This window comes from Cinclus cinclus, chromosome Z (genome assembly GCF_963662255.1).
Source record: "Cinclus cinclus chromosome Z, bCinCin1.1, whole genome shotgun sequence".
Classification (NCBI taxonomy): domain Eukaryota; kingdom Metazoa; phylum Chordata; class Aves; order Passeriformes; family Cinclidae; genus Cinclus; species Cinclus cinclus.
In genome coordinates, this window is record NC_085084.1 from 28,766,382 (window position 1) to 28,780,503 (window position 14,122).

Consider the following 14,122-nt stretch of genomic DNA (forward strand, 5'->3'; position numbering starts at 1 on the left):
GGGGGCTGTACTGGGACCAGTGTTTTTAATATCCTCCTTAATGACATAGATGAAGGGGTAGAATTCACCCTCAGAAGGTTTGCAGGTGAGACAAAGCTGAGTGGATGCAGTGACACTCCTGAAGTACAACATGATATCCAGAGGGACCTACACAAGTTTAAGAAGTGGGTCCATGGGAGACTCATGAAGTTCAGTAAGTGCAAAATGCTTGTTCAGCCCTCAGTATCCATGTAGGCTGGGGGATGAAGAGATCAAGAGCTGCCCTGCTGAAGACTTCATAGGTACTGGGGGATCAGTTTGGATATGAGCTGGTGATGTGTGCACATAGTCCAGAAAGCCAACTGTATCCAACATCAAAAGTGTGACCTGTGGGTTAAGGACAGTGATTCTCCTCCTCTAGTGTGCTTTGTTGGGACCCTGACTAGAGTGCTGCCTCTGCCTCAGTACGCATAAGACACAAACCTATTGGAGCAGGTCCAGAGAAGGGCCTCAAAACTGAGCAGAGGGATGGAGTGCCTTCCCTACAAGGAAAGACTGATGGACTTTGGGTTATTTAGCCTGGAGAATGGGTAGAGAAATCAGGAGTGATTTAAACACAGGAAGAAGGGAGGAGTGGAAGAAAGTGATTTAAGATTTAGTTTTTATTTGTTATTTTCCTACTTTTATTTGATTTGTAATAATTTCTCCAAATCCAGTCTGTTTTGCCTGTGATGGTAATTGGTGAGGAGTCTTTACCTGATTCAACTCATGAGCCTTTCATTATATTTTCTCTACCACCCAGCTGAGGAGTGATAGAGCATCTTTCATGGGCTTTCATCTAGTCAGGATTAGCCCCCTCACAAGCAGTGTCTAAGACTGCCAAGAAAGATCTAGTGAGCTGTTACTGGAAAATATCTTTTCCTTATACTTCATCTTCAGAAAAAGTGCAAATTACAAATTCAGAAAAGTAAAAGTAAAGTAATTTAATATTGAAACTTAAAATTTTCTGGACATTATTTTCTTTAACTTAAATGATTAAATGTTTAGAGGGAGTTTACTCATTAATTCAGTGGAAATAATGTTTCTGACATCAGAGAACCCATTAGTATTGCAAAAAAGGATACGTATTGTTGTCTGAGTTAATAAAATCAGACTAGAAATAAGATTTATATTCTTCACAATGAGAAGAACTTATTTGGGAAAGTAGTCAGTAATCCACACTAAGAAGTCTTTGAATTAATTCTGGATTTCTCTACAAAGGAGACACACTAAATCTGAGGAAAATACTACAGTCATAAGCAGGAAGGCAAAGTAATTTATTCTAATGCTCACTGTTAGCCACTAAAAGAACTGATACAATTTTCATTAAAAGATAGACAAAAAATATACATTTTTGATGTAGCCAGCAGGTGCAGTTTTGTATTTGACAGAAAGGGGAGATGAAAAGAATCAGTTAAGCATGCCAGAAGCAATGAAAAAATTGAATTGTCAAACTATTTTCTATAGACAGGCACAACTCAGTACAAATTGTTCAGAGTGTTAATGAATTGCTTCTACTTATATGGTGACTTGAAAGGAATGTGTTGGATGGCTTTTAAGAATATATATGGAAGTGCTTCTCTACTGTCAAGAATTAAAATTTCAGAGTAAACCATCTTTCTATATCTGTGTGGAAAATCTACAGCAGAACAACAGACTCTAGATCAACTGTAATGACAAAACTTGTGGCAGCCAGTGCCAAAGTGCTTGTCAGCTATGCAGGTATTGATCTCGGGTTCAGTCAATCGGTGCAGCTGTAAACAAATGCTCTTCAAATTCAAGTGCTGATGTAACTGTCTAACCCTGCTCTGTTTCTGGGAAAAACATCCTAACCCACCTTTGCTAATCATTCCTACATCGTTGCTATAATAACTCGACTACAAACATTTTTGCAGTGCAGCAGTGAACCAGTTGAGTGTCCCAGGCTGTCTGCAGCAATGTTTATCCCCCAAATCACTCAGTCAGACTGTGAAAGAAGAAAGTGAAGAAACCATCAACCTTGTCACAGAGATGTGGGTTTTTCCTTGACCTGGCTTGTTTCTACAAAGTGTAGAAGGAGTGCATGAGAAATGTTTTCATGTATGTGCTCCTAGGTATGTTTCAAATATGTTGCTGGGCTTCACCAAAATAACTAAGGAAAAAGTATAACCAAAATAAGATTTTGAGTTGTGTTAGGATGTGATTTAATTAATCCTTCAAGTAAAACAGACCTTTTTAATAAGAATTAAGGAAATCTAGCATTCTATTTCTGAGACATTTATAATATATTTCTGCACCAAGTTGTCATAATACTGGTAAAGTAAGAAATACTTAAAGAAGAGCTTCTGGTGTATGTTTATTTTCTAAAACTCATTTTAATAATCCTCACAGATATGAATGAAACACAAATGGATTTTTGTGGATGGATCCTGAATACTTTAGGGATTTTTTTTTCCCTGTCATAACCAGATTTTTAAGTGCTAGTGTAGTATTTTAAGATCATGTCTAACTTGCAGACTTATTGTTGGACACTCTTGGGAACCAGCTGTTGTTATTTGAAAACAATTTAAACTTGGGTTTTGCCAAAACTTGCAAAAGAGCTGTAAATACTGAAATAGTCCTCATTTTATGATAGTACAACACATTGTTCTAATTAGCAAAATCTTTTGTTACAATTCATTGAGTAAATTATTATTTATTTGTGTTAAAAGGATATCATGTCTTTGTTGCCAGAAGAGATGGGAAAATAATTTTTAAAAAATAAGAAGTGTGTGTATCTGAAAGCCAGCAGCTAACACTGACTTTGTGTTGTTAGAGGTATTAAAATGCATCTAATTTGGTTTATTGTCTTTTAGGCTTGAACTTGTCACAGTGGTATGCAGGCCAGTTGTACCACTGTTCAGTACAAAAGTACAGAAGATGGAGGACTTTGTTCCAAGTAGATTATAATTTGGTATAATCTGAAGTTGATTCTGGTCACACTCACACTTAAGTCTCCAAGTGGGAAACAGCATTTAAAGCCTGAATTGTACTACTTAGGCAGAAGAAGAATTAAATAAGGACAGTGCTGCAGCAGAACAGAAAATACCTATAAACCTAAGGCTCAACATTTACATTTTCTAGTACTAACGTGTTTTTTTATGTACATTACTTATTTTCATCCACTTTTTTTTTTCCTTTTTTTTTTTTTTGATACTCAGCTCCAATTGTAAGAAGATATGGTGTTCAGTCATTTCTTTTATGGCTAGGGGGATAAGAAAGGTTGTAAATAAACTGACTCATTGGTTTCTAGGAAGAGGACTGCCAGTGTAACAAGCTTCACTGTTGATCTTGTGTGAATGCACAGATGAGGCAGGAAAACTATTAGAAAAATATTTGTAGATACTAGTTTGTTTTTTACAATTTTCTTTTGCTATCACTCATTAGCCATGCATGCAGGACATTAAATATCTGTCTCTCAGACATACAATGAATCTTTTAAATCATGTTTAAATGAACATTTCATGAACTTTCAGAACCTGTGCTTCGTGGTGTGTTTTCAAGGAAAATTTGATCTATGAGTAGAAGCTTTAAATGTCAGAAATACAAAACAGGGAGCTTTATCATAGTGCTGTAAGATTCTAGGAAGAAAGATACGTATTATAAATTATTAAAGCCATGGTATTAGCTTTCTGTTTAGCAGGAAATTGTCTGTTTGATAAGACAAACCTACATCACCCTGCTACATCTATATTGGTTGGAAAAACTATGAACTGTACGTCAGTTCTTTGTGAGGAGAAGGCTGAGGTTCTCAACAACTTTTTTGCCTCTGTCTTCACTGGCAGCCCCTCTTCCCACAAGTCTTGACTGGATGGACAGCAGGATGGGGACTGGGGAGAACAAAGTCTCTCCCACTCTAAGTGAAGAACAGATTCATGACCACCTGAGGAATCTAAATATATATAAATGTGACCCAATGAGATGCATTCCAGATTCCTGAGGGAATTGTCTGATGGAGTTTCCAAGTCACTCTGGACAATATTAAAAAATTCACAGCAGCCAGGTGAAGTCCCTGGTGACAGGAGCAATGATTGCTGTACCCATCAGTAATGATGGTATAAAGGAGGACCTTGGGAAGTACTGACCTCTGTGAGTTTCACCTCTGTGCCTGGGAAGATCATGGACAGATCCTCCTAGAAGCTGCCCTCTGCACATGGAGGACAGGGAGGAGATTTGAGGCAGCCAACATGGCTCACAAAGGGTGATTCCTGCCTGACCAGCCCGTGTCCTCCTCCTGTGATGGAGTATTTACATCAGTGCATAAGGGAAGGGCTACAGATCTCATTTATCTGGACTTCATAAGGCCTTTGACATGGTCCCCCACAACATCCTTCTCTTTAAATTGGAGACATCTGGATTCTGCAGATCAACTGTCAGATGCAAAAGGATTTGTTGAATAGTCACATCCAGAGGGTAGTGGTCAGTGGATCAGAGTCCCAGTGGACATCAGTGGCAAGTGGTGCCCTCAGGGGTCTGCAATGGGAGCAGTGTTATTTAATATCTTCATTAATGACGTAGACAAAGGGATAGAGTGCACCCTCAGCAGATTGCAGATCACAGCAAGCTGAGTAGTGTGATGACACTCCTGAGGCAGGATGCCACCCAGAGGGACCTGGACAAGCTTGAGTAGTGGACCCATGGAAATAGCATGAGATTTAACGAGTTCAAGTGCAAGGTGCTGTGTCTGGGTTAGAGCAATCCTGAGCATCAATCCAGGCTGGAGGATGGAGGCATTGGGAGCAGCCCTGCTGGAAGGAGTTGATGCTGCTGGGTGAGCGGCTGGACATGACCCAGCCATGAGTGCCCACAGCCCAGAAAGCCAAAGGTGTCCTGGGCTGCATCCAAAGCAGCGTGGGCAGCAGGGAAGGGAGGGGACTCTGCCCCTCTGCTCTGCTCTGGTGAGAGCCCACCAGGAACCCTGCATCCAACTCTGGGATGCTAGCACAGGAATTAACCTGTTGGAGTAAGTCCAGAACAGGGCCACCAAAGTGATTAATAGGATGGAGCATCTCTCCTAAGAGAAAAGAGTGAGAGAATTGGGATTGTGCAACTTGGAGAAGAGCAGGCTTATAGATGACATAATTCCAGCCTTAGAGTACCTGAAGGGAGCCTACAAAAAACCTGGAGACAGACTTATTACAAGAAAAAAGGGAATGGCTTCAGACTGAAGGTTTAGTAGGTTTAAATTAGATATTAGGGAGAAATTCTATACTATGAGGTTGGTGAGGCACTGGGACAGGTTTTCCAGAGAAGTTGTGGTTGCCCCATTTTCAGAAGTGTTCAAGACCAGGTTGAGTGGAGCTCTGAGCAACTTGGTCTAGTGGGAGATGTCCTTGTCCATGTCAGGGGAGTTAGAAGCAGATGATCTCTGAGGTCCCTTTCTACACAAGCCATTCTGGGATTCTATGGTTATTATTGTCTCTAATTTATCCTGAGAGTCTGCTGTGTGGTGGAAGATGGTCTCCCAGTTGTGTTGATAAGACCACATATGGTCAACTATAACCTACATGTCCTGAATTTTCATTTTGTAGAACCTGGTGCATGGAAATAGATTAAGGACACTGCTGTGCTCTTTGCTTTTTCCAGGGAGTGATTTATAATTTTTGGTACAGACTTGAACTAGGAAACTTGCAGATTTCCTACAGTCCCAAATTTAGATAGGCTGAGTAACCGTATATATTCAGTTTACTTGGCAAAGGAGGGGGAGGAGAGGTGGGTGTGCTGGCTGTGGGAGTGACACCTGTGACATGATGCCAGAAGTTGTCCCTATGTCAGACAAAGCCATTTTCTCAAAGACAGATCTGCTGCTACCCAAAGCTGAGCTGGCAACAATGTTGGTTAACATCTGTGATAACATATTGTCCTTATTTCCCATTATTCCACTCTGGCCTTTGCCTGGCAGTAGATAAAATTTTTCAAGTCGAGTCTGTTTTGCCTGTGATTGTAATAGATGAAGGATCTCCCTATCCTTATCTCTTTATGCCGTTAGCATTTTGTCATATTTTGTCTCCTCGTCCAGTTGAGGATGGGAGCAATAGAGTGACTTGGTGGCCAGCTGAGGTCAACCCAAGTGACTTGTGTTCACATGCCTGGTTCTGCCTTGGTGGAGCTGATCTGTTGCCCATGCCTGGCCCAGGGGAAAGTCACAACAGCTGGAGTGCAATGCATGTTCAACATTTCTTCCTGTACAGATTTGCTTAGGTACTTTGTGTGATGGCAAAAAAGAGTACTCTCCATTTAACATGAGCCTGATGCCATTTTTATGGCTTGGTGCAGCACAGCGTGGGAATTGGAAGGGGCTTGCTTACCTTCACTACCTGGCTTTTCTTCTCAAGGCTCAGGCTCTCAAAGGTATCCACAGCATGAAGCTTGAATGCAGTGGCACATGCTGTGGACTGTTTTCATAATGCATTGCTTGAACAAAGTCAAAGGAGAGTTTTTTTCACATTTCAATTTCAAATTTATTTTATTCTGTTAAAATAGCAATTCCAGTTTCTTTTATGTTGAAAGGATTAAATAGAAGGATCACAGCATGGGAACTAATTTTTCAGAACACTTTTGATACTTGTATTGTTTGATTATGAAATTATATGCTGTAAAATCTCTTATCTGTGGTAGAACCACACCTGCCTCTTCCTTTTCTAAATAAGGGGTCTGAGGTCAATTTTAAGTATCTTTGGAGAAGCCTTACAAATTGCACTGAATATAAGCAAGCAGCAAGCAGAACACATGATTTTTGCTTGCAATTGAATGTGGTTGCTATTGGATGGAGCAGATACTACAGTAAAAATTTCATTTATAAACAGTGTTATATTGTTAATGTAGCTAATCATTGTAGACCTAATCTTCCTCACATCTTTTTTGCTTTTTTTTTTTTTTTCTTTTTATGAAGCCTGATGATAAATTACAGCATGAACCCAGAAGAATTATTTCCTGGGCAAATTGAATCCACCTAAGGGCAGAAGGCAGCAGTGAAGTGTAAAGAGATGATGAAGAGTGCAGGGGAAAGATGATTAGAAGACATTTTCCCTGATACATTTCTGAAGGAGGAGCTGAAAGGGAGATAAATGCATCTAGTGGGTGAACAGAACATGTGCTACAGGGACATGGGATTTAGTGTTTCACTTTACTCCCTATTTTCTTGGGATGGGTCCAGTTTATTGTGGTAACTTGTTTATGACTTGCCATCTGTTTCTTGTGATGCACAACAGTGAAAAGTTTGGCCTCTTTCCTTTTGGAGAAGTGTTTTGATCATTTCTCATTAGTTATTAATGCTTTTCCAAACCCAAGAGCTTAAAGTGATTTGAGGTATTAAAACCCAGAAATTTTACATACTCACTTTTCATCTTTTGCTTATTGTCAGAGAGCTTTTTGGTTGTCCAAACTACACAGGTGCCATATTCATTTTGCGTTAAGATGCTTTTTCAGCACAGTCAGTATCAAGTATGTTGGCTTAGTGTTACAATTTTTAAACTATTTTATGTTCCTCAGTTATTATGGCATGACCATATTTATTTGGAAGCAAATATTTAAGTGTTCCTAACAGAATAGTGTAAAAACTCTAGAAAAAATTGTTCCTCTGGTCAAGCTTTCAAAATATGAAACTTCTTTCTGGGCACATCATTTTATAATGATGCTTTAATAATTTATTTTAAAAAGCTGGAACTCCAACATGAATTAAGGAGCTTGATACTGTTATAAACATGAAAATTTTAAAAACATTAACAAGATTTCTTTGTGTGTGCATTTGTACATTACAGTGTTGTACCAAACAACTGCAAGCTTATACTGTTATTTCTTGCCCTTTTTAAGGCATAAAATTTTATTGAGCAGTTTTGATTTGAGTCCCTTTAATACCTGTCAAAGGTTGTTAAGCATCAGATGTTGGAACGTGGGGCATTGTTGAGGGTTACATTTGTTGAGGAGCTGCTGATTGCAGCAAGTACTGCGGAGAGCAATAGGAAGTTATTGCCTATTACCTCGTCCAAAGGCCCAAACCTTAATTTACATCTCAGAAACAGCATTACATGGCCAAACGCTATGGTCAAAGCCATGCCATGCCATTGCAGGGTTGAAAGGGGGAGAACTTTGGAGTAGATGGATAAGCAGGATTAAGAGGCAGTGAAAGGAAGGACCACACTGAAGTTGAAAGCAGAGGGTTAAGTAGAGGTGAAGAAAAAAAAGAATAAAAGAAGAATGCAGCAACAAGCTAACCCAGAAAATACTCTGACTTTATCATCAATATCTGACATTCCACCTTAGATTAGGTTTATAAGTAATCTCTAAGTGACCTCTTCACAAAATTTCTTTCCTGAAAGGCATGTGACACGGAATGATAGTACATTTAACATTCATTGGTTTTCTATTGAATATGCAAAGAATGGACAGAGGACGTTTGCTTTAGTTCTGTATCTTCATGTGTGTGCCATTTTTTTTCTTTTTTTTTAATTCTCATAATGCCTGGAAGTCCTTGGACTAAACAGGAAGTTTTCTTTTGAACTTATGTGGTTACATTATGGCTAATGTAACCACAGGAAAGCTAAGAGCATTGCTGGGATTTCAAATAGAAGTGCAGCATGAAGTAGATATTTTGTAAAAGCATTACAAGTCGTCCTGTGACTAAATGGAAATTACAGAAGTACAGATGCATCTTATAGAACATGATAGCTAAAAGGGAATTGCATTGAAATATCATTTTAACTAGCTTAGACAGAAATTAACCCTCTGAACAGACAAGACCAAAACCATCCCTGAAGCCAGTGCCTAGGTTATTGCATCAGGGGTGATTTGGGCCCAATGTACTGATGATAGGATATGGAGCTTGAAAAGGGCACGAACAAAGATGAATTGGAAACAGATGTCAGAAAGAGTTTTTAGAATCATGCATTTATGAAGTAGCTACTGGGCAAGGCAGTTGATGAAAAACACAAAAGGACAAGAAAAAGAGACCGAGTGATTGACATATCTTACTTACTGCTTCAACTAAAAACAATCTGTGCAAGTAATGTCTAATGTTCCTAACATTTCTTTTTTTATTCACTACCATGTTAAGATATGAAGTGGCAATATTGAAACATGTTGAATCTGTCTCTTAATATTTTGCAGTATATCAGTTATATTATCAAACCATAGAATGGTTTGGGCCAGAAGGAACCTTTAAAGATCATCTATTCCAAGCCCCTGCCATGAGCAGGGGTGGGTTCAGCTACATTTGCTTTCTCAGAGCCCTGTCCAAACTGACACTGAATGTTTCCTGGGATAGGAAATAAAAATCACTCAGAGATATGTGTTATATTTTTCACTACCCTCATAATAAAAAAACCCTTTCCTTATGTCTAGCCCTGAATTTATGCCCCTTTAGTTTAAAACCATTACTCCTTGACCTATAACTCCAGGCACTAGTAAAATAGGTCCGTAACAACTTTTGCGTCCCTGTTGTGGACTCGCTCCAGGAGGTAGGTCCATGTCTTTCTTTCTTGTGCTGGGACCCCAGAGCTGGATGCAGGGTTCCAGGTGGGCTCTCACCAGAGCAGAGCAGAGGGGCAGAGTCCCCTCTCTCCCCTGCTGCCCACACTGCTTTGGATGCAGCCCAGGACACCTTTGGCTTTCTGGGCAGCACCTGCCTAACCTCTCATCCCCAAATGTCTCTGCATTGTTCTCCATTCACTCCCCAGCCTGGGTTGGTGCCAGGGGTTGCCCCAGCACACTGCAGAACCCCCCTCCACTTAACCTTCTTTGAAGCTCATGGGGTTGATGAGGGCCTTGCTTCACAGCACTTGCACCCTTCATTCAGCGTATGTGCTAGGTTACTGAGGTTATGGAAGTAATTTTATAGCTACTTGTCATAACTCCATATTGAAACATACTGTTCTCACAGAACTTCAGAGGAGATAGCTGCTTATACAGTGTGGTGAGGCAGAGCAAGCCTCTGGTGCTGGGAGACTTGCTACAGGATTATTTCTAAGGTGCTCTTACCAATGGCTACAATAAATAATGTATTTAATACTGATACTAACAGAGGTCATCAGATGGCCATCGAATGTATTCGAGGCCATGTATACAACTGCCTTCAGTGAGAACACATGATTTTTTCCCAGATATTGTTTCTGATTAGATTTTAAACACTGCTTGCTGTATCCAAGTCTCTTGCCATTTAAATTATACTGTAATAATTTAGCACAAAGATAACCACTCAAAAAAAGTCAGATATCTAGATATCTAGAGACAGAAACTTCAGCTTGCGGCATTGATTCAAGGATACTTTGCAGTGGTGGTGACCAGTTACATAAAAATATTATATGGATTTTGAGGTTCATATATAGTGACATATTTGTCACTATACATGAGTTAGGAGTAAAAATCCCTAGTAAAATGGAAATGGACAATAGCAAAATGGAAACATGGACAATTCCATGATAGTGTAAATAACTCTTTAATTGAAGTAGCACATTATATGAACTTAAATGGAACTATTTGCCTGCTTTGCTATTTAGACTTACAGTTTGAAAGCCACTTCAAGGACTGGTCTAAGTGCTAAACCACATATACCAGATAACCAAAAGTGTAATTTAACTGAACTGATATTTCTGATTTTCGTTAGATAAGGAAAATTGTATTTTTGGTCACTGAAGCATTCAGTGAAACAGGATGTATGACTTGAATTTTCCAAAGCTATGAATATACTGGGAATAAAAATTCTGCTTCTTTTTCCCCTTTTAGATAAAATAAATCCAAAAAAGATGAGTGTGTATCACCTCTGTGTAATCCTGTTTGTGGTGATACTGAAGCACACAGGTCCCACTCACCTTGGGGAGGTGATCTTCACTTGGTCCTTCTCACCTGTAAAAGTTCTGAAGGCCTCAAAGACTTTTTTCATTTTCCATTTTTGTTGTATCCTTTTATGGTTTAATTTCTCAAAATTGCATACCATTAATTTTATCTTTTCAATCAATCAGTACTTTCAAAATTTCAGAGCGTTTTCTCCGTAAAACTATTTATGATACATTTGGCCCATATATATCAAATTTAATTCAGTATAGGCACATTCTGTTACCATGGTTTGGTTCAAAGGTCATAAAATTATCATACTGGTTTTCCAGAAATAAAAAAAATTATTCTGGAAATCTGTTCTTGGGATACCATCCACTGCTTTATTTGTTCCTCCAAAATTACCTCTTGAAAGAAAAGAATATGAAGTATTAGTGTTTCCTTTTGTACTTTAATGATTTCATAGTGCAAATACTCACAGGTAGTGATATCCCCTATATTTTAAATGCAATTTAAACCTAATGATAAATCAGCTGCAAATATTGCAAACACAGTATTATTATTTGGTTTGGTGTTTGGCTTGTTGGGTACTGGTGGTGGTGGTGTTATTCTTTTTGTTCCATTTCATTTGATTGACCAAAGGGGAGTTTTGTTTTGCTGGAATTTGTTATGTAGCAATTTGTAGGAGTATTGGACTGATTTGGGATCTGATAAATGAATCCATAGTTTCACACATTTTTACAAAAATATTTCATGCTTCACTTAAATGTCCAACAAAGTGGAATTGCAATTGATCCACCACAAATCACATAAAAATGTAATTTAATTTTCTAGTATTTTCAACTTGAAATCTATACACTCATCTGTGACGCAACAAGATTTCTTGTTCATTGTGCTCTGCTGTAAATGTTCCTGAAGGTTTAAAGCCACAAATAGCTGAGCCTCTCCTATAATCACACACTGCATTTCAGAAAGAGAAGTTAGTGACTCTATTTTTTTGTGAAAACCTTGTATCATCTTGCAGTAGATTTCTGCTTATTGCTTTTCTATGTTAAATAGCCTGTTGCTGTGGAGCCTGGTTGGTTATAGACCCATAGCCAAATTCAGCACCTACAAGAATAGATAGATTTCATCAGTGTAAGTATAACCATTTACACGAATAGTACCTTTGGTCCATTACAACTTTGAAATCATTATTCCGTTTTCCTGCAATGTAAGTCATCCTTGGCTGTCTTGTACTACAATGAAAAAGTTTCTCTGAGCTCTGGAACATTAATTAATGCAGATTTCCTCAAGCATGGATACCTCCATCAATTAGTCACCTGTAATAGCTTAAAAGGGCCTTGCTTTTAAGTACACTTTAATGCCTATTTTTTCTGAAATGTTACAAGTTTGACATAAACCCACCATCTCTACAACAATATATCCCTTTAAATATTAAAATGTATGTGAAATACTGTTGTTAAGTATAATTTCACATTGAGCTGGACAAGATAATACAAAATTGCATTTCTAAAGCTGAGGTGAAGACAAATGACAATTTAGGTGTACACTCACAAAAATTAAAAAAAGAAATCTGCTTCTTTAATGAAAATAAAAATGGTAATTTCTTTAAAAATGTTAATTAGCAGGAGAACAATAAGTTCTTTACTGTCTTTGTTACAGAAATCTTTGCTCTGTGCACAGTTCTAAAAACATTGTTTCTTAAGAACTGTTATTATATTTGGTTAACTTTTGAAAATAGTAGCATTCATATGATAGTGTCTGTCTGGAACAGCTTATGTAATAGCTAGGAAAAGAAAATCGTGTAGTTGAGGAACAGGGCAATAAGATTTTAAAGAATTAAGTAATAATTAAGTATTTCTTGAAACTACCTACATTCAAATGACAGGTATTTCAAGATACTTGAGACAACACATTTGAAATCTGCATAATAAAATTTCAACTGTTTGTCTCTTTAAACAGACTTCTTAGACAGAGCTGTCAGAGCAAATCAGATATTCCACTTCACAGAAAATTTTTCAAGCCTGCGGCATAGTCCCTGAGTTTGAAATGTGTAAGTTTGCAAGCATCTTGAAGAACCACAGAAAGGTGCTTCACTTCTGTGTGCTGCTGCAGCCATTGGGCAGTGATGGAGAGCTCTTCCCAGGGTCTGCCCTTTGGCAGCAGGTGCACGAGGTGCCCTGCTGCTCTTTCTTGACAAAATGTGCTGTTACAAGCCTGTAACAGATTATGCTCCAGAATTAAACCAGACTCTGTCACTTTTCAGGAGTACGTGCAGATTTGTAGTGATCAAGTGGATAGATTAGCACCACAGAAATTTCTAGGATTAATCCCAAGAGTAAATAAATAAAATTCATTCCAACTGAACATTCCAACTCTGAACAGAGTTATTTATGAACATTTCTTGTGCTGAGGGCTGGTAAGTGCTGAAGGCAGAAGCTCAGCTTGCCATAGAAACATGCAGAGTCCTTGGAAAGATTCAGATTTATTTGGGACAAAGCCTAAAGCAACCTGGCCTAACTCTCAAGTCTGCTCTGATATGAATTGGACTCCACCTATTCCTTCCAGTTTCAGTTTTTCTCTGATCTTTTTATCCCAATGAGCTGATTGGAGGTGACTAAAATGATTTAATAAAAAACAGCTTAGAAAGTTGCTGCCTATTTTATCATCCCTCAACATGTGGAGCTTCACTAATGGGCAGATATTAATAATATTGTCTAGTTTGGTTGTGAAATTCTCTCCAGAAGATATGTTTGAGATTATTACTATATATTTTCTAAACCATGTATTAAAACTAGTTTTGTTCATAGGTTAATGAACTGTGAAAGGTAGGTTTTAATGCATGTGTATGCCATGGGCTATTTCAGACTTAGCAAGCTGTAGAAAGCTGTATTAGAATTCTTTCATGCATGCAGTGGTTCTGGGTGGTTTGATCTTAGTTTTCTGCAATTAGTTAAAAAGTGTCAAAAACATGAAGTGTATGTTTCTCTGAGTCTTAATTTTCCTCATAAATTTGCAGTCTGTGTTTCAGTCTTACTTTGTTTAGCACTATTTTTGTCCTGTTCTAGGGATATCTGCTATAAGTGAGTATGTCCATTCGGGTTGTTCACTGAGCACTTTCCACAGCTGATTCAGTCTTTCCACCACCACATGTATTCTTAATTGTGTTGCTTTTTGAACTGAAATGAAAACACTGTGTTGCGGTGTCATTAGTGCCATATGTCACTGTTGTTTATAGTTGGAACAGAGAATAAAATCATTTAGGATTTTCACTGCTTTTAGTTAATAATTTTATCAGCTTCCTTCCTAGAGTTTT